At 36.8% G+C, this 24,111-nt stretch overlaps 1 protein-coding gene and 1 non-coding gene across 3 annotated transcripts in view; one reads left to right on the forward strand and one right to left on the reverse strand.

Moving 5' to 3' along the window:
* The window catches only part of OXR1 (oxidation resistance 1), a 363,437-nt gene that overhangs the window by 283,297 nt on the left and 56,029 nt on the right, over window positions 1-24,111 (reverse strand). The gene's annotated exons all lie outside the window — the stretch shown is intronic.
* On the forward strand, window positions 14,342-14,448 carry LOC126010568 (U6 spliceosomal RNA). The gene has a single exon (XR_007496590.1). It is a non-coding gene; the product is annotated as a U6 spliceosomal RNA (small nuclear RNA).

The following is a 24,111-nucleotide window of genomic DNA, read 5'->3' on the forward strand; positions in this document are numbered from 1 at the left end:
GAGGAAAAATAGTGGTAGAACTGACAAAACACTGTGGTTCTGAAAAGGATAAGAGGTAACGGATAGGCAAGCAGGCGGATCATATTCCTTCCTTCCTCTACTACCTGCCTTCTTCATGGTCTCGTTTCAGCAAAGAACAAGTTGCAAAAGCAATCCATCTGCTCTGTCCTATAAACACAAAGCTTCGATCTCCCACTTGCCAGAAATCGGAGATCTATTTGATAATGGCACTAGGAAACATTATTTTCCTAACAGCAGAAGAAGTAACAACAGATGGAATTGGTAGAGCCCACCTACCCTGGGCTGCTGTTGTCCTTTGTCATTTCTGCGCAGGCCAGCAGGCAACCTTAGAACCTGGTGTGGGAGAACAGAAGGATCCAGAGTATATTTGGTTACCTGTGTGCCTGGGACTTAATGTATGACATGCTCCGCCCACACCTCCAACAGAGGGCCTGGCTGTCAGGGAGGAGATGAGAAGCATCCAGGGACTAAAGAGGTTACCCCTAACCCTACTCCAGTTCCAGACAGACCTCAAGTTTTTCTTCCCTTCAAGGAAAATGCTTTTCAGTGAGTGGAAAGAAGGCAAGGGTTAAAGGCTATTAGTCTTCAATGATATATATATTATAAAATTATATATTATATAAAATTATATATATTATATAAAATTATATATAGAGAAAATCACTTATAGTGAAACTTATTTTAAATACCATATATGATATGATAATTATATATTATATAAAATAGATTATGTATGTATTATATATTTATAATATATTTATATATTATATGCTTATATAATATATTCATATTATATAAAATATAAAATTATATAATATAAATATATAAAATAAATTTTATTAAAAGTGTTTTTCTTGGCAGCAATAACTTAATCCAAGCAATAAGGGGGGGGGGTCACTGAATGTGAGGGAATGCTATGATGAAATTTTTTGAGAGCTTGCAATAATAAACACAGAAGTTATTTAGATATTGTGTTCCTCTTCAATTTTCAACCACAATAAATCCAATGATATTAGCATGAGAGCCTTTCTTGCTGTAATTCATTGTGAACTTATTCTAGGTTGAGTATTTTGATAAAAGACATTCATTCATTCATTTATTAATTAATGACTGACATAAGTAGGTACTATACTCATAGCCCTTTTCTCACAGCAAAAAATAAAAAAAGAAAAAAATTTTGACCAGGAGACAGAAAATGCTAAAATAAAGTGGGAAAGAATGGCTTTGACCTCTGTTCTGGAAGACTCAAAATACTGACATCTTGGTCACTTATCTGCCTGATTATAGTACTTCAGATTAAGCTTTTATACCACCAGAATATTCTTCTTAAATAAGATTTTTTCTTAAAGAAAAATACTTAGATAAGGTAGACTTTGAAACTTCACAAGGGTTTATAGTCCAGTGAGTCCTACTTTCTGCCAGACTCAAAACTTTTCTTTGCCTTCAAGTAAGTCTTAACCTTTCGTGTATTCTCAAAGTTTGGAACATAAATGATAAGCTATAAAAACAGAGCCATTAGGTATAAATTATTTAGGATCATCATCACAAATGAAAGTACTGGACCAAAATATTCACTATTTAAAGGAGAAAAAGTTAGAGTCCTTTCACCAGAGATCATTGTAAAAATTCCATTTCTAAGCGAAAAAGCTCCCTGTGGATTTAGACAAGGCAAAAGCCAAACCCCAGGACATCTTCACACCTTGCCTGTCAAGAAATGGAGAAATGAGTTATTTACAGCCGTTTTCTCAGAATACAAGTCAATCTGTCAGGGCACCACATTTAACCGCAAATAGGTATTCCCATTGCTGGTTGCTAGAGGATCACAATAATAGGGGGAATGGGCCACCTCTCATAACACTCCTATTTTATTTTTCAATCTCCTCCATCTGCTTGGACAGGAGAAGAAACTTGTCATGAAGCCAATCACCATGTCAGAGCTTAGTAAGAAAGCTCTGTATTTGCTTCCATCTGCACATATTGTGGAAACTATGCCAAGCCTATGGGCTTCTAAATGCTTTTGTTCCCTAGCTTCCAATCCCCAGGAGGAATTAGGCTGGGGCTGAAATTAGCTCTGGCCAATAAAAAATCATGCTGGCCATTCTCATTCAGGATGTGCCATATGTTTGCTGTACTTGAAGAGAAACATATAAGACATGATTTGCTACTAGTAAAGCCAGGAGCAACTTCTGAGCACATAGCCAGGAGTTGTAACCCCTGAGCATCGCTGGGTGTGGCCCAAAAACCAAAAACAAAAAAAAAATTTTACCTAAGAGTTTGCAATATTAAAGGTGCTGCTGAGTTGTAAATGCATTAACATGAGTGTCCTTTAATTTCATCCCATTTTATGTTTGTTTTTGTTTGTTTGTTTTTTGCTTTTTGGGCCACACCTGGTGACGCTCAAGTGTTACTCCTGGCTATGTGCACAGAAATTGCTCCTGGAGTCTGTACTGAGAAGACTCCACATGCCAGGACTTCTGGGTGTCTTCCACTGGTATGTTGGGGGCTCTGGGCAGGACAGCTAGCCATAGCCCCCTGGGCTGACCACTTAGTCCAGGGGACTGAGATCCCCCCACGCCAAGCTGGTCTTCAATGCCGAGGCTGGTAAATCGGGCCCTTGGAGGAGGATTGGGGAAACAAACTCCTGTCGTATGCGTGCTGGACCCCATTCAGGGGTTCTTTTCTTACTAGTATTCATTTTCAAAAGTGCGCGGGCGCATTTGTGCCTGTGCAACATATATACTTTTGAACTTCACCCCAAAATGTTCTTAATTCTTGATTGTTTCTAGGGGAAAAAAATGGAATGCTCTAGATTTGGAGGATAACATTCAAATAGGTCTCTAAAATCAGTGCATATGTAGAGGTGACTTCCTATGCAGTGGTCCTCTCTGACTGCCAAGCCTAATCCATAAACAATTCAGCTATACAATGTATATAGCCCCTCTGATATATTGCCCCTTCCCCACACCAGAGCCCCTTTACTCCCTCATCTCCCAATCTGGATTCGTTATCTTCCCCTTAATTATCCCTCTTTATCCTCAGTTCTTAACCTGTTAGGCACCAAGACCGACCTCCTGCTCCAACAGATTCTGCCCTTTCGCACACTCCTACAAAGCTCATTATTACTCCTTAATTCTCTCACCCCCAACATTTACTCTTTTTAACTTCAGTACTGCACAGTCCTAATCGCAGACCAAAAATCGTGCATTGAATTTAACAACCCCCAACTATTTCAAAAGACATAAAATGGACACATGTCTTTTGAATATTTTATATGTATTTTCTTTGACAGCTATAACTCTTACTAAGTATTCTTTTACAGTGACGATTCTACCCACTTTTTATCTTTTCTTCTCTTTGTGAGCTGTTCAATAAGGAATTTTGGTGAAAGAGACCCTCAGTTTAATGCTTATGATTGAAGCATGTCATGGGGATTGTTGGACTTGTTCTTACGGCCCCCATATGCGCCAATAATGCCACATGGCATTGTTCCTTGTTTGCATAGGCACATTAAAATGGGAAAATACTATACATACAAATAAGTTCTTATCTAATAGAGATTGGAACACACAAATCTTGTAGTGCAATGGGACCTTACACCCTGAACATTGGTATAATGACCAGGCACAGGCCTCAGAAGAATGGGCATCCTCCAATCACACCTAAACCAGGGAAGCTATCTACGAAACATCCAAGGTTTTATTATAACAACATTTGGAAGCAGTCCTCTACCAGGGAAGACCCTACCACTGCTCTGACATTGACCTTCTAAAAAGAGACTTCCTTTAACACTAAGAAGACTTGACAATAACAACGACCTGCTTACAGGACAGGGCTCTCTGCATTGCCCTTTAATTATGAGGTGAAATGAGAGGATGCTCTGCACCATCCTGACTGCAATGTAGGATATGCAGATTCCAAGATCTTTAATACAGAAACATGATACCAACAACAGAGACTGTGTGGAAAATAAAAGTGTAATGGCACTACAGACTTGAATTGGACAAACAAGTTTGCCTGGAGCCTAGAGTTGGTCTTATGCCAGGAAACTTCAGGGGTAGGGTCTCCTTGTGTTTAGGCCAAGGCTTTTCCTTTCCATGTCTTTCATATTTTGGTGGGCCTATGCAAACAATAATTGCCACTCTAACACTATTTTTACTGTGCTCCTTTGACTCTAATCCTTAATAAAAACAACCCACTTAAACTTTTGAGGTTAACTTAAACTAATATGCATGTGCATGGAAATATAACAAAGTACTTTGCCATCAATGTTTAAGGAGATGCATAAGTTTTATGACTTTAGATTGCTTTGTGTGCTGCTAAGAAATATTATGCATTACAATCTGGGGACTTGTGGGACAAAGTAATTGTACATGGGTTCTGTTTAATTTTTCTTACTGTTTTTTGGCTGAAAGTTCAAAGTTCAGATATCAGCAAGGGGATTTCTGAGAACTCAGTTTATGGGTGATTGTTCTTCCACTGTAACTTTACCTTGTTCTCTTTCTTTGCATCTTTGTTCTCATAATTTAAAATAAATAATTAAAAAAAGAAAAAACAATGAGTTTTGTATGAAGCAAATTTGTGAAAATTATTGTATCTTTAATGAGGTCATTAAATCATTGTCATAGGTTTAATAAGCAAAAAAAAAAAAGAAAGAAATAAAGAAAGAAATTGCTCCTGGCTTGGGGAACCATATTGGATGCCAGGGGATCAAACTGCATTCTGTCCTAGATTAGCATATGCGAGGCAGATGCCCTACTGTTTTCACCACTGCTCAGCTTCCATCACCCCTGTTTTTAAATAAAGTTTCAAAAAGCTCAAGACAGAAACCAATCAAGGTGACCTACCTCTCTCAAAAAGATGAAAAGCAAGTATAGGAGTGAGGGAGGTTTAACAAGTGATTCTTCTTTAGACACATGTTACCATCTGGAGGTACTGCCCTGAAAAAGGAATCATGCTAATAATATACAGTTCCCCAGTTATGGACACCAAGCTGTTAGCCACCGTATCCTGCAGATGGATTGCCCAGCAGTATGAAAATGGTAATGTTTGGACAAGTACATAATTGAGCTGGAAGGTCTTGTGTACTTTTCAACTCTTCGTTGATGGATTGTCTTATTTAATGCTCACCCTTGCCTAGCATGTATGACTGAAATAAACCTCTTAACCAACTACACACTTTTTTCTTTCCAATGAAGGTGAACTCAAAATGAAATAAGATTAGTCTAACTGTTCCATGGTGCCAAAAGAATTTTCAGGAAAAGGAAAGCAGGTGGATGTTATCAGGATTATTTTAGGAATTTTCTTGTAATTACCTCAAAATAAAGACCTCTGTTAGAGGCTCATTAGGAAAGGATTTAAAAGATCAGAACTTTCTTTGAATTCATAGTGCCTATTGTCTATGGTTGAACCCAAAGTATTTGTAAAGACTTTTGTTTTCTATTAAATTGTCTGTTGCTGATATCTGTGTAGATGATAATGATTACACAGAGGACATCTATAAGAATTTGGGGATTTTTTTTTCAAACTATCTTTCTTAAAAATTTAAAACAGAGGCCGGAGCGGTGGCACTAGAGGTAAGATGTCTGCCTTGCCAGCGCTAGCCTAGGACAGACTGCAGTTCAATCCCCAGGCGTCCCATATGGTCCCCCAAGCCAGGAGCGACTTCTGAGTGCATAGCCAGGAGTAACCCCTGAGCATAACCGGGTGTGGCCCAAAAACAACAAAAAAAAATTCAAAACATAAAAATATATACTAGAAGTTTACAAGTGTAAACTAAGCTATAAATCTAAACAGTAGATAATAATACAATGGAATAAATACAACATGAAAAATGACCAGGAAGAAATTCACTGATCATTTATAAGTGGTCACTGATATTAAATTATCACTGATCATTTATATGAACATGTGGTACTGGTATTATTTCAATTTAGAAGTATTTTTTGATATTTTTCTAAGATGAAACCTAACCATTTTATTTTGGTTTGGGGATCATACCTGGATATGTATAGGAGTTACTCCTGCTTCTGCTCACAGGAACTATTCTTGCTGGTTCTTGAAATGCTAAGGACTGAACCTGGGTTGGCCATGTGCAAGTCAAGTGCCTTAGCCACTGTACTGTCACTCCAGTCCCCTTCATCTTATTTGAAAGATAAAACCCACCCTATTTCATCAACAAACAGGAAGATTGTTGGGTTGAGAAAAAGGGATGGCCATAGTGACACATGCACAGAAAAAGCTGCAGGAAAAATCTGGAAGGAATAAATTGAGAAAGCACAGAGGTTTTGTTTGACACCCAAAATTTCAAAGGAAATTAAAACAAAAATAGTTAAAAATTATGATTTTGGAAAGTCATTATCTTCTGAATTTTTACAACAAATGAAATAAGGCAATGATCTGTGGCTACCATTTTACATCCATCCATCTTGTTCTAAGCTATTTGAAACATTTTCAGACACCTTCTTGCTGGATCAATACATCAACAATGAAGATGGGATCCTTATTTAACCTAGTTCTTATATAGGTAGGTACTAGAAAAGTTTGCAAACTGGTCATGGTATTGGTAAAGGGCCCCTGAGCAGTGTTTATCTAATTCCAGACCCATTCAGTAAAAAAACAAAACAAAACAAAACATAGGAATTCCACAGCACCATTCTGACTTCTGACTTACTCTGAGATCTGGATATTCCTTGCAAAAAGCTTAGTCCTCACCAAGCCTCCAACACTCCACCAGTTCCCCAGGCCTACCCCCTCATCTTCTCCACTTACCTTCACACATGCTGCCAAAGGAACCACTGCATTTCTACACCTCATGTCACCTACTCTCAGCACCACAATCTTGCTATTCCTTCCTCTGTATCTCACATCAGCTGTAAATATGCTGCTGTCACCTCATTCAGCTCTTAGCTCAGCCAAGGTGGGCTTTGCTTTTTCCCCTTCTCACTTATAGGGCACTGGGCTGAATTACTGGCTTAACTACATCTCTACATCTCCTTGATATCATTTAAGTATGTGCTGGCTTATTTCTTATCTTTTTCTTCCACTAAAAGTCAGCTCATTGGTTTATCAGGCAGCGCATCTCCAGTAGTTTAAGAAAAGCCCACTATTGGGCCAGAGGTTAGCTCAGCACTAGGATCTTTGCCTTGCACATGGCTGACCCAGGATGGACCCAGGTTCAATCCCAGGCATCCCATATGGTCCCCCAAGCCAGGAGCAATTTCTGAGCACATAGCCAGAAGTAAGCCCTGTGAGCATCAGCAATTGTGCCCCCCCCAAAAAAAATAGAAAATCCCCTATTAACAGGAAGCACCACTCAATAGATAGAATTAAGGTTGGCAGATGAGCAGGCGTACATGCAGGCAGAAGGGGTGTGGTGGGCGGTAGGTAAGGGGACTGAATTGCGCTTGGCCATGACTTTCAGAAAGCAGGTCAAAGTATGATCTGAAAAGAAGTTATTCATCACCACCTCAGCTGGAGATGGCTGGACCTCTTGAAGAGGAGAGATGTCAGCAAAAACGAAAGACCCTGATAAGAATACAGAAGAAGGTGCCCAAGGTGCTTCCTTTATGACAGCACCCTGGTCATGATGCTTTCTGCACAGAGTAGTCCAAGGCAAGGCCATTAAGAAAAACCCTTCACGGTGCCACTTAGTCCACTCTTGTCTTTCTAGAGAAGCTTCTGTTCTCACCTGAGCAGTTTTTCTTTATCCCCTCACTTTTAAATGAAACTTCTTGATGCACCTATTTGCTTTAAAAATTCTTTGCCATGGAAAAAAAATCTGGGAGTGAGGAGGTCCTGGATGGAGGACAGTTTTAACGACATTTCTTTTCCCTACAAAGAACAAATCTCAATGCAGTCTGAGAACCACAGCTTGCTGAAGGTCTGGGTGGGTGACAAAAGGTCCCATTCCATGCACACCACGTAGGTTCAGGTATATGATGGCTAGTAGATCCAGTGTCTACTCCATAAAGAAGCTCTTGCTGGACATGGATCAACCCTGCAAGGAGTAAGTGGCAAGTTGGAGCATAGCGCAACTCTACTTTTAGTGACCTACTCCATTAGTGCTCCTGGTTGGCATGGTGTCTAAATGTAGTTATCTTAACCTATTCAACATTTTTTCCCTTGTTTGGGGTGTGTGTGTGTGTGTGTGTGTGTGTGTGTGTGTGTGTGTGTCTGTCTGTCTGTCTGTCTGTCTGTCTGTCTGTCTTTGGGCCACACCTGGAAGTGCTCAAGGGTTACTCCTGACTCTCTGTAAAGGAATTCTTCCTGGCAGGCTTAGGGATCATATGGAATTCTGGGGATCAACCAGAGTCAGCTGCATACTCCTGGCAGGCTTAGGCATCATATGGGATTCTGGGGCTCAACCAGAGTCAGCTGCATATAAGTCAAATTCCTTCTCTGTGCTCTTGTCCCAGAATCTCAACTTTTTTTTTTCCCGACTTTACTGCAATATGATTGCATTTAAATTTTTTAGAGGGGTTTTGGGCTACACAAAGCAGTACTCATGGCTTAATCCTGGCTTGGTGCTCAGAGGTCACTGCTGGTGATACTTCAGAAATCAAATGTATATTAAGGATCAAATTAGGATAAGCTGGATACATGAAAAGTTCCTTCAGCACTCTACTATCTCTCCAGCCCAGTCAACTTTTACATTAGTTGTTTTGTTTTAAATCTATCCTTCAAAGATAAATTTTATAGAGAAGTTTAGATTAAGCTCAGTAAAATATTATTAAAAATAACAAATAAGGGGGCCACAGTGGTAGGACTTTTGCCTTACACGCGGCTAATTCAGGACGGACCTCAGTTCGATCTCCAGCATCCCATATGGGCCCCCAAGCCAGGAGAGATTTCTGAGTGCATAGCCAGAAGTAACCCCTGAACATCACAGGGTGTGGCCCAAAAACAAAAACAAAAAAAAATACAAATAAAAGGATCAAAAGTGCTGGATCATTAGAGCATTTGCCTTGCACATGACTGACCTGGGTTCAATCCCCACACCACATATGATCCCTGAGCACCATCATTAATGACTCCTGAGTGAAGAGCCAGAGGTAATCCCTGAACACCATCTTGTATGATCCGAAAAGAAAACAAAAATAAATAAATAAAATAAGAAAGTATTCTCTTTTCTTTCCAGAATCAGGTTAGTAACAAGCAAGGTGAAACTGGCAACCTCAAAAAGCACTTTTTCACTGATTTCAGTGATGCGTTTATAGATTAAATATATGACACCAGAGGCAAAGAATGCTTTTACAAACTGTAATTCTTACAATCTGTAATTCCTTTAAAACTGCAAAATTTTTTGGAACTTGTTTGCATTGTACCTTCTCATTGATCTTCTCAAATAGTTTTTGTTTCTTTCCCCATTGCCCTTGACTATTAACCGAGTTTACAGTGTTGTAACTAAAGTGGGTAATTTTAACTTTAGCAAATAAAATACTAAAATTACTTTAAGTATTTTTCCTGACTTAGTGGAAAACATGTTATAATCACTAGCACTGAAGCCATTCAAAGGATTCTTCTGCCACACACCCACACAATCCTACACTCAAATAACAACATTAAGAAGTAATAAATGAGGCAACATTATATTTTAGTATTAACAGAAAATATTCATTAGGTCACACTGTCAAATTTGAGAGATAAATGCTATATGTTTTCTTCTAAGTATGGGGTTTTGTGTATGTGTGAGTATGTGTGAGCTTATTTTTCACCCCTAAAATGACCTTCAAGTTGGCATGGTAACATTTCTGGGTGGTAGATTAATCCTTTAAGGCAGCAAAGAATAACTTAAGTTATTGCAATTACTTTTATAGACAGGTTAATTACTGTTTTTTTTAAGAAAAAATTATTTCTATTATACAATTCTGAAGAAAACCACAAACAAGGAAATAGATTTGTAAGCATGTATTCCACAAATACTGCATGATTTCACTGATAATGTGAGCTGAAAGAAGCAAAGCTTGACATGAGAAGCAGCAAATGAAATCCAATTCTCAAACTCACCATGAAACTGAGGGTACCGGAGTAGAGTGTAGGGGCCAATGAATTGCTGAAGAATATTGGTACTAGGGTGATGGGCATGGTGTGGTCACAGTGAGGAATGTGAATTGTACTCAGAAATCACATAAAATGTGTCAAAGTCATGTAACTTCAATATAAAAAGAATTCTATGAAGTCAATAAATAAATTTTAAAATGTATGTCAACATTGTTAACAACAGAGACCAGCAAAAGTGAGGCCAGAGTGATAGTACAGCAGGAAGGGTATTTGCCTTGTACACTATTGACCTGGGTTCAATTTCCAGAATCTCATATGATCCTCCCAGCACAGACAGGAATAATTCCTGACTGCAGAAACAGGAGTAAGCCTTGAACACCAATAGCTATGCCTCTCCCCCAAAAAAGATAAAAAAAAACAAACACAAAAAAACCCACAAAAAATCTAAACGTAATCATAATATTAAAATAAAAACATATAAAAAACTGCATGCAATAATAATGCCACAGTGAAAATAATTGAATTAGATGTATGCACATACATATATTAAATATCTTTGGAGGAACCTCTCAAATGGTGGAATTCCCAAGCAGTGCTCAGAGTATAGGAACCAACTAAGTCAGTGGTAGGTTGTGAAGGACTGAGGACACAGTGTTGCTCTGGTCATGCAGTACTGAATACCACATGGGCCACTTGCTACTCTTCGGGAGCCTTTAAGCTACCCCTTGCAGCACTCAGTGGTCATAAGGACCATGGCCAGTGCTGGCCATAAAATTGTATGGTATTGGAAATGAAGCCCTGTTTGATGTTTGCTAGTTCCCGCAGCACTCTACAATCTCCTCTAGATTCTGGCCCTCATCTTACATTTAAAATTTTTAGTTTTGTTTTAGTTTGATTTTCTTTTTTTTATTTAGGTGAGACATTTTCCAGTTATAGAGCTTCCGATGTCTCAAGAATATATTTTGAAAGCAATTGACTGTTGATTGATTGAATCACTGTGGGCCTGAAGCTAAGTCAGCATTATGAAAAGAAAGGCTGGGAGTGAACCACTGAAAACACTGCCAACACAGGGTTATGTGTGTCTGCTTGGGTTTTTTTAGACATATGATGCAGCAGCGCTCAGAGACTTCTCAGTTCTGTGCTTAAGGGTCACTCTGAGTGGTGCTCAGGAAAACATTTGTTTCCAGAGATTAAATTAAGTCCAGCTGCATACATGTAAAGAAATGTCTTAATCTCTATATGATATCTCCAGACACTGCAAGGATGGTGGATTTGATTCCAGGAAGAAAGAGATCAGCAAAATATTAGGAGAATATTCCATGCTCCAATACAAATTTCCTAGGGATCAATGTGGGTGCTGGTTGGAGGAAAGATGGGGACTGTGTTGGGAAAATGCTTATAGAGAGAAAGCAAAGAATCTAAAGGAAGGTGTGAATTGGTGTCATGCTGATACTAGGGGACAGCTCTGGACTAGGAGCTGCATAGGAAGAGTAGGCATCAAGGGTCTGGAATTCTGGTATGCTTTATTTTGAAAACAGAGTCAACAGATAATATAATTTATTATAAAATTGCATAAATATAACTCTAAGAATATATATGTATTTATGTGTATATATGCATATATATTAAACAGACATACAGCTGGTATTGTCTTTGAGTCAGAAAAAAAGGGAAATCGGAAAATTTGCAGGCAAATGCAATTTTTTTACTGTTATATTCAAGAGAAAAAACTGTGAATAGAGTAAAACCTTAACATTTATGGATTCCAAGTTTTGAGTACATATATTTGCACTATTGTGTGTGAATATTCTGCTTTTGATATTTTCTAGAATTTTAATTTGTATAGAAATTTTAATTTGGATAGAAAAAGTACTTTTTAGACTTTATTTATATGTGAGTCTCTGATTAATTCATTTATTCAATAATTTCTTGAGTGAGAATACTCATGACAGACAGTGGCATACTAGCTCTTAAAGCTAAAAAGTGTAAGCTGAAGTTTAGGTGGAAAAAGATGCAATGACATCATCAGATATGTTATGTAAAGGCATGTTGAGCTTGGAGGATAGAAAAAAAAAATAAAGCATGATAGGAGAACTATTTGAGAATACTTCCTTCTTTCCAGCACCTAGCAGCCAGTATTCAGGACTTACTCCAGACTGTGTCCAGGTTTACTGCTGGTGGTGTTCGGGGATCATAAGAAGTACCAGGGATCAAAGTAGGATCAGCTATATGCAATATGAGCACCTTAAGCTCTGTACAATATCTTTGGTCACTCACTTTCCTATTTTTACAAGAAAATTCCAAATTATTCCTATGGTTATAAATCATACATTTCATAAAAACCTCACAGAAATGCAGGTACGTGACAGTTACAGGGAGGTTCAGAATATAGACAGAGTTAGAAGTGTAGGTTAGTGATTCACAAGCATTCTGGTTTTCTAATCTAGCTGTAAACAATTCATCATCATCTCATTGCTTAAAATTTCATAATACATTAGATATTTGGACAGGGAAGAATCAATATTACTTATATCTGTTTCATACACTATACGGTTCCACTAGTGTTGACTCAAAGATTGAGGACTTGGGCAATATAAGTTCGTTTTCATCTTTTGCCCTTCTTCCTTTCTTTCCATTGGGTATTGTGGTTGATTCTCAGGAGTTTCAAACACATTTGTTTCCTGCCTACCTTATATTGGATTCACCCTATGGGGAGGTTATGATGATCACACTCAGCCTTATGCCTCCTCCAATCTCATCATTCTTCCAATGAACTCTCTTCAGGCACCCGGTTATGTATCTTGAGTTCCCTTAGTGTATAGAGAATTCAAAAGTGGTGAACTTTTATTCTATTTCAGGGGTCTAACAATAAGTATACCTGGAATCTGTGAGCAAAAACTACAAGCCTTCTTGTGACTCAGTTCACAGTTCTTATAAATCGCTTTTGTCACACAGTATTAAACTAGCAAACAAATAGGACATGAGGGACAGCCCACATTAAAAGAAAGTGGATTTAAACTCACATATTAGCAGAAAAAAATAGTAAGATTAACCTGAATATACCATATCAAATTAATTTTTCAAAGATATAACTCTAGGTTTTAAAATGGAACTAAAAATACCTCCAAGAATGCGAAGTTAGGAAGTCATCTGTAGAAACTAATGACTAATGAAATCTCTAAAGCAGCTTTGTCCTTTTAGACTTAAAGTTAAGTAACTCAGAACTTCCCCAATGGAGAAAGTCCTGGGAATAGAGTAGTACTAGAAGAGTGGAATCTACAGAAGAAATTTATGGTTGATTAAATTATTTGGTTTTTGGGCCACATCTGCATGAAAGATAGGAACCCTACCCATTGTGCTCTCTCGCCCCAGGCAATAATATTTTCTCCAAAACCAAGAAGACTATGTTCCAAAATATGCCACAGATCCAAAATATTCCAGTCTCTGTATATCTACTTAAAGTTTCCAAAGTTCTATGAGTAGGCAGCAGTTTTGTTTTGGAATCATTTTATAATCAGCAGGTGTTTAGAAAGGAAAGCATTAGGTAGGTGGGAACTTTATTCTTAGAATTATAAAATCAATAACCTTTTCTTCCTGAGATAGTTGTTACAGCCAAGGTATTCTGAGCACAGTAATAAACATTCCTTCACTTAGCTCAGATTTGAAGACAGATAGGTAGGAAGCAATATCTACCTATGAAGAAGTGTGAAGTAAGCATAACCTTCTTTTCCATATGTGCTGTACACAAATATGTCTTTGAAATGTCCCCTAAGTTCTTTCCATGGGTTTGCTGTTAAGATTAAGCAAATTAAACATTCTTTGGTCTTTACAACATCCTAACAACTCTATGCAATGCACCTTTGGCTCATTAAAGTGAGCCAAAATATTTTCACTTTACAAGAAATTAGGATTTTAGAAAAGACCTTTTAAGAGAACAAAAGATCTCAATCTCTAATGTAAATAACACACTACAGTTCTGTATACACCCACACTGTCCCTGACCTTCTGAGTTGCAGATCTATTTTCATGTGATAATCAGCAACAACAACAACAAAAGAAAACAAACAAACAAAAAAACCCAGGCTTAACACTTGTTTAAGCTATGCTGTTGTTCACTATAGTAGACAATGGCCCATGTGTCAAACTTATTCCAATGAAATACAACATATTTGGCACCTTGGTATCAGTAAGCACAAATATAAACATTCCTACCATCATAAAAATATATATTTAGCACCAGAACGTTTCTACCTTGTTCTTTGTAGCCAAATATATGGTGAGTGCTAAACACTTTCTTATTTGTTTAGAACTAAGTGAAGGAGTGCTCGCTTCGGCAGCACATATACTAAAATTGGAACGATACAGAAAAGATTAGCATGGCCCCTGCGCAAGGATGACACACAAATTCATGAACCATTTCATATTTAAAATAAAAATAGAACTAAGTGAAGGACAGAAGCATCTCAGTCCCTGTCCCCTAAACTAATAGGTTCACAAGAACATTGATTCCACATCTAGCTCTCACACATGGAGGTTCCACTGGCTTTTCATGCAAGAGAATTTTGACACTTTCTTAGAAGACTTAGTCTGTTAGAATATATTTTTCATATATCCCCAAATAACTGTTTTCTCTCTCTGGAGATTGTGGTAGAAATTAGAAAATGAATGTCCCTATGTTAATAGTCCAGAAATAGAGGAAAACTTGTTATAATCATGAGACAGTAACAGCAGTTGAAAAGTTAGAGCAATTGACTTTCAAATATCAGAGCCTTCCAGTATAATATGCCTTTTCAGAACATCCCAGCATAACCCAATCTCTTAAAAAGTAATTCAGAATGAAAACTGAATCTGTGACCTACATCTTGCAGATTCCAGATCAGTTGTTGGAAGTCTCCAGAGCAGCTTTGTCTTATAGACTCTAGCATGAAAGTAGGTAGTCTAGCATAATATCAGACAACTGATCTACCTAAAGAGATTTGGCACAATTAAACTCAATGAGAATACATACCTGGCAGGGTAGGTTCTCACCATTTTAAGCAAGTTGCAGCAAAAGCATATAAAAGGTGAATATTCCAAAATACTTGTGATAAATTTTTGAAGGAATTCTAATTTAAATTTATTGACTCTTGACCAATCTCCTCAGCTCTTCAATTGTATTTTGATTACTGTCACTCAGTGCTAATTTTACACTTTCACAAAATACACCTGAACCCAGGAGTAATATTTTGCATAAGACTATAGTAATGCAAACCTTAATAATTAAGAACTAATCCATATAAAATTTAAGACATGGCCAAAATTTTCAAATTTTAATAAACTACATATCTTAATTTTCAGGAGTTCATCACAAGTTAATCATTATTTATATATTTATTTTGGGGTTTGGAGGCCATGCTGGGTTATACTCAGTTGTAAAACTTCCTGGAGGAGTAAGAATTTGAAAGACAGGTCTTACCAAACATTGGAGATTTCAGTATTATGATTATTTTAATATCTTTATTTAAGCACCATGATTACAAACATATTTGTAGTTGGGTTTTAGTTATACAAAAGAACTTCACCAGTTCAATCTTCCCACCAATGCCTTCATCTCCTTCCTCTCATCCCTTGCCTGTATTTGAGACAGGCATTCTATTTCTCTCACTCACTAGCATTGTCATGATAATTGAACTCACCACTCCTTGTGGTAAGCTTCATATCATATGCCAGTCCTTCCAGCACTCATAAGAAAATAACTGTGGATGTTGGAAGATTTTGTTAGATGGTTGTTCTTTGCAATGTCATCCTAATAGTCAAAAGCTAAGAAACAATATTCATGTGAGAAAGGCAGTGAAAGACATTAATACTAGAATGTTCAATGGACTTTTATCTACACTTATAGCAAGATAATAAAATGCTATTGAAGAATATTTTATGACATGAAAAATAGTTGTAACATATTTCAGCAAGAAAAACATATATCAGGTTAGGAGCATAAAACATAAATATAGTGACAAATATAGTGAAACATAGTACAAAAAGGGGACCGGAGAGATAGCACAGTGGTAGGGCATTTGCCTTGCATGCGACCAACCCTAGACAGATCTGGGTTCAATCCCGGGCACTCCATATGGTCACCCGATTTGTGAGTGCAGAGCCAGAAGTAACCTCTGAGCACAGGTGTGCCCCCCCCAAAAAAAAGTACATAAGACACTTTTGTATAGTTCATATATAGAAAAGATTTGACAATGTACTAAAGAGTTAAAACTTCCTTGGATCACAAGAATTATGATTTTTGATTACATGTATATTCTTTTTTAAATAACTTTATTCTTTAAATTTACAAACATGTTTTTAGTTGGGCCCAGTCATAAAAAGAACAGCCCCCTTTAACTGTACAACATTCCCACCACCAATGCCCCCAAATTTGTCCTCCCCCATCCTCTTCCTGTATCGAGTCAGGTGTATTTCTTTCACTATCTAAACCTGTACTTCTCTCCTAAACTTGCTTCTGCCGAACTAAAGTTTTAATAATGGTAGAAATCCACTAAATAAGTAAATATTCTAGGATACTAAATTAGCACAACAGAGGCTTCAAATGTAAACTTAATATAGAAACATAATAGGACTAGCTAATTTACCTGCCAAGGTTTAGCCAATTTATTTTCTGAAATTGCTTCTAGAGTATATCCTAGCTATAATTCCAGAAAGACAGATATATCTCCTTTAAAAAAAGCTCACTCATTTAAATTGAGTGACATTTCCAAAACAGAACACTGAGACTACTACTTTCTTTACAAAGGAAAGAATGGTCCAAAATTGTTGATTTTAAACCTAAAACTTTGAGAGCGACATACATAGGTTTGAAAGCCAGAGTCTACATTGAAAAGCAGCCTTATTCCTGTAGAAATATTTTTGTTTTTATTTAACTACAGTCCATTGATAGTAAAGGAGGTTAAGTACTTGTCTTGCTTGTAGCCAACCCAACCCTGGTCAGAGTTCTGGCACCACATAAAGTCCACTGAGCACCATTAGGAGTGATCCCTGAGCAAAAAAGTTAGGAGGAAGCCCTGAGCACAGTCAAGTGTTGCCACAAACTAATCCCCACATTTTTTGCTTTATTTTTGTTTGTTTGTTTGTTTGGGGGAGGCATACCTTCAATGCTCAAGGATTATTCCTAGCTCTTCACTCAGAAATTAATCTTGGCAGGGCAAGAACTTACACTACTGTACAACCCAGCCCTGTCCCCTTTTTTAAAAATAAATAACAATTATAATAAGACATCAAACTCACAGTAGTCAAACCTCTGTGGGAACAAGTTGCAGTGAGAACCAGGCCACCAATTAAGAGTGGTGAGCATTAAAATCTACTTTAAAAGGCCACATTTGAATTCTCTAAATTTAGTAGTAACTGCCATCAGGATGAATAAGACTGAGAAATCCTCAAGATTTTGGTGGGAATAATAAGAGTAAAAAAATATAAAACATAGTTAAAAATTAAAATGGTATTATCAGAGGCTTTTTTTTATTATTGTATAATGCTTGAAAGGAGCAAGACTTGATAAAACAGTAACCACCTGTTTTTTTGTTTCAGTTTTGGATCTTTAGAGGGACCACATTGGGCAATGAGGGATTGGCTGCATGAAAAGCCAAACCCTCACTTGGTAAGGAAACCTCTTACTTTCTACTCTAGCTACTGTCTGTTTGGTCCCAAAAGTGGGCATTTATAAAACCACCCCTTCCCCAAAAAATACAATATTCTTTTAGAATTAACACTATTATATTTTTCAATTTTAAAGACAGGTTCTCCTTTTTTTCCTTCACCATGGATGAACTGTTCCAAAATAATTACTCTTAGCTCTTAGTTCTGTCCCCAGGTAACAATCATGGTGGTGCTTGGGGGAACCTTAAATGGTACTTGGGATCAAAGTCAAATCAGCCTAAAGCAAGGAAAGTGCCTTATTGGTCACCAGACTCCAAGCTTTATTTTTTTTTAAATCAGAGAAATCTATTTTAAGGCTATATAAGTTAGACACAAGCTTTTGTTAGATGAAATCAGGCTCTTGTCATATGCTATTCCTGCTTTCTCTCTGTCTGGAGCCCTAGACCCTTAACTTAGAATGTAGATCCTTTTCTTTCTACCCAATAAAGACTTGGATAATCCCTATATCTGAGATAACAGACTGGCTGTCTGTTACTAAATTGATTTTTTCCTATGCTAACTGACCGTCACAGTTCTGATTATTCAGGCAATATTTACCAGCAGACAGAATTATTTTAAGGGGAATAAATATTTAGGGGTTTGTGATTTTAAAAAAAGGTTGTATACACTAATCACCTAGAGTAATTTTATCTTTTTATTTTGCTCTAAGAGGCACACCCAGTGTAACTCAGGGCTTATTTCTAGCTCTACGCTCAGGATTCACTGCTAGTGGGTTCAGGGGGACCATATGGGTGCCAGATATTGAATCTAGGTCAGCTGCATACATGGCAAATGCCCTATGCACTATCCAGGGGTCTTCAAACTACGGCCCGTGGGCAACATATTGTATTTATTCCCATTTTGTTTCTTCACTTCTAAATAAGATATATGCAGTGTGCATAGGAATTTGTTCATAATTTTTGTTTTTACTATAATCTGGCCCTTCAACAGTCTGAAGGACAGTGAACTGGCCCCCTGTTTAAAAAGTTTGAGGACCCCTGCATGCTATCACTCTGGCCCCTGGCCTAGAGTGAATTTATTTGTTATCCATTCAAGAAATAATTTATTTTCTATTTTACAATGTGCATTAAAATATTTGCTACAATTATATTATACATATTTGGTTTCAACCTTAATAATCTTACCTCAATGTTAAGACAATCAGATTATTTAAAATTCAGATAAATGTTAAAGAACATTTATTTCTTAAATCAACAAATCATTGAAACATGCAACTCATTTTCATATTATACCCACTGAAGCACTTACCAAAATATCACAATAGTAGGGCAATTAAAAATACAGTGAATATTGTAACTGTGCTGAGTCCAATTGTTTTTATGTAACATCATGTCAAATCCACAAGATAAATTATGAAGTAGATGTAATTCTTTGATTTTATATTTGAAGTCACTATTTAAATTTAACCAACATAGTCTGCTTACAAAGTTCTTTATTTCTCTTTACAAAGTTCTTTATTTTACTCCTTACATGATACCTAGAGTGATTTTAAGATGTACCTAATTTACTTCATCAGACATTTCCAATCCTTCTTTACTGAAATTAAACTTACAAATACATATATTAGTAAACAGGCACAGAATGATATATTTAATTCTCAATGTAAAGAAAATTGTCACATCAAAAATATACTTGTCACTGAACTTTTTCTATCCTTTCTCTTTAATCTCTTTAGTTTTTCTTCCTATTTTTTTTTAATAACTTTGCCTTTGTTCTTGCTGAAACAAATGTGTTACAATCAACTGGGTCAACTGTGTGATGTGTTTTCTTTAAAAAAATTGTCACAAAAGTGTGTTTAAGACTTTAGAGAGTAAAGATGTTAGAGCATAAAATCCATACATTAACAGATAAAGATAAATAACCTATCTTTAAAAGGTAAGTAATTTTAAAATGTTGTTTCTGCTTCAGTGTGACTTTTTATATATTAAACTTTTCTCAAAATGCTACTACATATTATTCTTTTCCTCTGAGTTCATTCTGCTCAATTTAAACATATTGACATATGAGGAATATTTGAAACACAAGTTGTTTATATAAAAAATGTCTTGATGTAAAAATGCCTGTCTTGAGGCTGGAGCAACAGAATAGCAGATAGAGTGTTTTCTTTGCAAGTGACCAACCTGGGTACTATCCCAGGCATGCCCCTGAACCCTCCAGGAGTAATCCCTGAGAATGGAGTCAGGAATTACCCCTGAGAACTGCCTAGTGAGAACCAAAAACGAAATAAAACAAAACAAAACAAAAAAATTGTTTCTTCTTTCCATCCCAGAGACCAAAATATTCTGGGCTACTGATTTTCCAAGAGCTATTTTTTAACCTTTTATTAGTGTCTATGAATAACGTGTCTATATCTCTTCAAGTTGAATTGCATTCTTTATTGGACAAGAAAATGCTTCAACATAAAATATAATTTGCCTATTGATTTCTGGACTGTTTGAGTTATATCTAATTTTACAAAAAAATATGTCAAGTCATACTATTGTGGCTAGAGAAATAAAAAAGTCCAGGTTATTAAGAACATTCATTACGTTTTACTAAAATAAGGAAAGAATCAGAGAGAGTCTGAGAGGCTGCTTCCAGCAAGACATCAATCCCTGTAGAGTCTGAACTGAGAGTGCAGTGAACCCCAGATTGCCTTTAGTTACTCCTCTGCAGTTTCACAAAGGGAAACAAACCTCACAGGCTCCAAGAATTCCAGCTCCCCACCAGCTTATCTCTCATCTCCTTAGTGTATAAACCAATAGGCTACTGACTGAATCTAGACTGTAGGGTCAAGACTGTCCTTTCACTATTTACTAACAGCTCTAAGATGTGACCTAAAACAAGCCAATCAATACACTGTGAAGCTCTTCCAAGTTCTCTAACTGCAATCCAAAATGGTCTGCAACAAAACTACTTTCCCAGAGTGTTAAAGGCTGATTCAGCATATCCTTGAAAGTCATTGTGAATGTTGTGTAAAGGGCTGGGTTGGTGTTACTTCCTGATTCATATCCTTCAGAATGACTGAACTCAGAAGTCATCCCTCTCTTCTCAAAGATGCCATCTTTCATAAACTGCAATGTCACATGCAAATGTGTGTGATAAATAAATAAATGGCACCATATCTTGGAGTCAGAGGTATCACAAATGACAAACACAGGAGTGGAACATTAAAAATATTATCTTTTTCTGATAAGTCCTATATTTGCATTTAAAAGCCTATGAGCATTTTTATTTTTCAAGAATTAAAAAAAAACAGTTTCTGAGGACTAAATTTTTATGATTCATTGCCAAAAAAATAAAACTGGAATTCTATGAAAACATAGGAAATAAGGAGATTGAATTTTACTACCTGAAGAATAACAGTGTCAACATTTTGATAACTCTTCTAGATATCTTTGTGAACAATACATACAAAGTTGTATGTAGACCATCACATCATGGTACATACTTCACTGATCCATTTTGCCTGTGCTTTATTAATGCTTGGGTCCCTAATTGAATTATACAAGTCCCAAAGTACCAAGCACAATGCTACTATGAATGTTTATGGTCAGAGTTGGAGCTCTGAAAATCCCCATTTCATCAAAAAGCTATACTGACGGAAAAACTTAATTTTTTCTGTGAATATCACAGGTTTCTTTTTTATAATGAATGGTCATATTAAAAGCAAAAAGCTTGATAAATGAGTCTACTATCTTCAAAGACATGTTGAAATTTATTGGCTTATTATATGTTTTCTGATCATGCTTGAAATGAATGACTTTCCTCATACTATCTTAAGTGAGAAATAATTAGTTCTGTATATAAAGGACTCTACATAAAATACGGTAGTAAACATAACTGCCATCTGAGGATAGATTCATAACTTTAAGAAGTTTATTTTTCTTTATATGCATTATATCATAGAAGCCTAAGAGCAGAATACCTATGGGATAATAATAGTAAAGAGACCACATTACTAAGTGCATTATTTAAACTATTGTATGTAACTCCAATGGCAAATGACCTAAGTACTATTGACATTTTATTTTTGTTTTGCCTTTTTGGGCCACACCAGGTGGTGCTCAGGAGTTACTCCTGATTCTGTGCTCAGATCAAACCTGCATGCATATTGGGTCAGCCATGTGCAAGAAAAATGCCCTACCTCTATGCTACCACTCTGGCCCCTGTCATCTTATTGTTTTAGATAAAATCTATGATTCATAAGGCAAGGGTCAAAGAGTACTACTAAAGACATGCCTTAAGTGCAAGACACAAAATAATATATCAAGCACAGAGAAATCTATTTTGTTGTGTAAGATTCTTATAAAACCTAATAAAAATATCCTTCATATGCACTGGTCTCTTTGTAATGGTAATTAACATTTTTGTTTGCTTATTTGGGTGGGGGCATCCCTAGTGGTGCTCAGGGGTTACTCCTGACTGTGCACAGAAATCACTCCTGGCAGGCACAGGGGACCATTTGGGATGCAGGGGATCAAACCTGGGTTGGCCCTGTGCAAGGCAAAAGCCCTCTCCACTGTGCATTAACTCTGGCCCCAGTAATTAATATACAAAATTGACAAATGCAAAGTCAAGGTAACTTCCAACTTTCAAACATCATAAATAATATAGTCACTCCATACAATAAAGTCTTCAAACCCTGTTACTTTCAGCTAGAGAGTACCAAGGGAGAGTATTTGCTTGCATCTGACCAGCTAGGGAACCATTCCTTGCATTAATAAAGCTCCAGATTCCCAAGGGAAGTGATTTCTGAGAGGAGAGCTAGGAGTAAACCCTGAGCACCAATGGACGTGGCTTCCCCACCACCACCACCAAGGAGAAAAAAAAAGGCGTTGAACTAAGCCAGCTGGAAGTAGCCCTGAGCAATACCAGGTGTGGTCCAAAACCAATAACAACACAAATTCTCCTGCTAAGACTAATTATTTTTTATGTGGTGGAGATGCTCTACTGTTAAGCACTTCAACATTATATATATACATATATATATTTACAAATTGTGTGTTGTGTATATATCCAGTTTTGTGTACCTCAATTCTTAATATGCAATCTATGGTAATAAACAAACAAATAAAAGCCAAAGAAAAAGCAGCTATGTTGTGTTTTAATCTGTAGGAAGAGATGGTCAAATAAATAACATATTGACGCAAGTGGTAAATATTATTTCAAAGTACTAGACCAGAGGATCTGGCTTTCAGGAAATGGGGACCAGATATATGCCTGCCTAGCAACCAAATGTACTTTATAAAGCCTTGTATCTCTCCCAGGAGCAAAAGGCAAAAAACACTCCATCATACTCATCAGTGATACACATTACATTTTGTGCTTACTGAGTTCTTCTGCTGGCCATGCACTCTGGTGATCAATATGTTTGGCGATGCAGATGCCTGAAGGCTGAATGATAACAGTACTTTCTTCTCAGCAGTTTCTCTTTGCATCTACATGAATTAGTTGGCCCCTGCTGTGTAAGGGCTTGCAGACTTCACTGCCCGCATCCAGGGTTTGCTCATATCTCATGGAAAAATCATAACAACTCAAAAGTAGGTGCTATTGTTGTCACTCTTAAATTTATATTACAACCCTTATCTATAAGCATGGCTACATATCTAAAATGACAACATAAAAGGGTACCAGTTTGATCTAAGCAACATTTTTCATTTGCTTTCGAGAGATGGTCTTGAGTAACTGGCCCTTCTTATCATGAATCTAGACACCAGTTTATTTTAAATACCAGAATCACATCGCAAGGATGTGATAATCAGCATCACATAATCTTCCTGGCACTCAATTTTGTGTGTAAACCACAATATCCTTAGGATCTGGTCCCAGAATCAATCCTGGTCACTTCTTCCCATGGCCATATTAAAGTATAAGTAATCGGAAGCCCCATTTTATTATACCTATGTAAATTCTTTTATAATACTTTCTTCTAATGTCTAATTATTATGTTTTCCTTGCTTTTATTACAATTGAGATAAAAGATCATATATAATGTGTCATTCACTTGCTCAATCCTTTACTTATACCAATTATAACATTTAAGAGAGGATATTCTAAATATCTGATCAATAAAATCTATAGGATTTTAAAGAGAAGAGTATGTCTTCTACAAACCTGGCAATATTCACCTCCCAGCACCTCCCCAATGTTCATTACCATTAGGAGCAACAAATAAAAACAAATGACCATAATATAAGTAAAGCTACTTAATTTAAAAATTATATTGAAACGCTGACAAGGGAGCAAATTTCTGACTCTGGGAATGGTAAAGGTAAAAGTGGAACTAGTCATCACAATTAAAAATACTAATATTCACCTTGCATATTGATTTTCTGGGGTTTCATTTCTAACACTCCATGTGCCACTCTGAGCTGGCCGGGAGTTATCCTTGGAATCAGATTCAGGAGT

The sequence above is a fragment of the Suncus etruscus genome, chromosome 5 (assembly GCF_024139225.1).
Source record: "Suncus etruscus isolate mSunEtr1 chromosome 5, mSunEtr1.pri.cur, whole genome shotgun sequence".
In the NCBI taxonomy this organism is placed as follows: Eukaryota; Metazoa; Chordata; class Mammalia; order Eulipotyphla; family Soricidae; genus Suncus; species Suncus etruscus.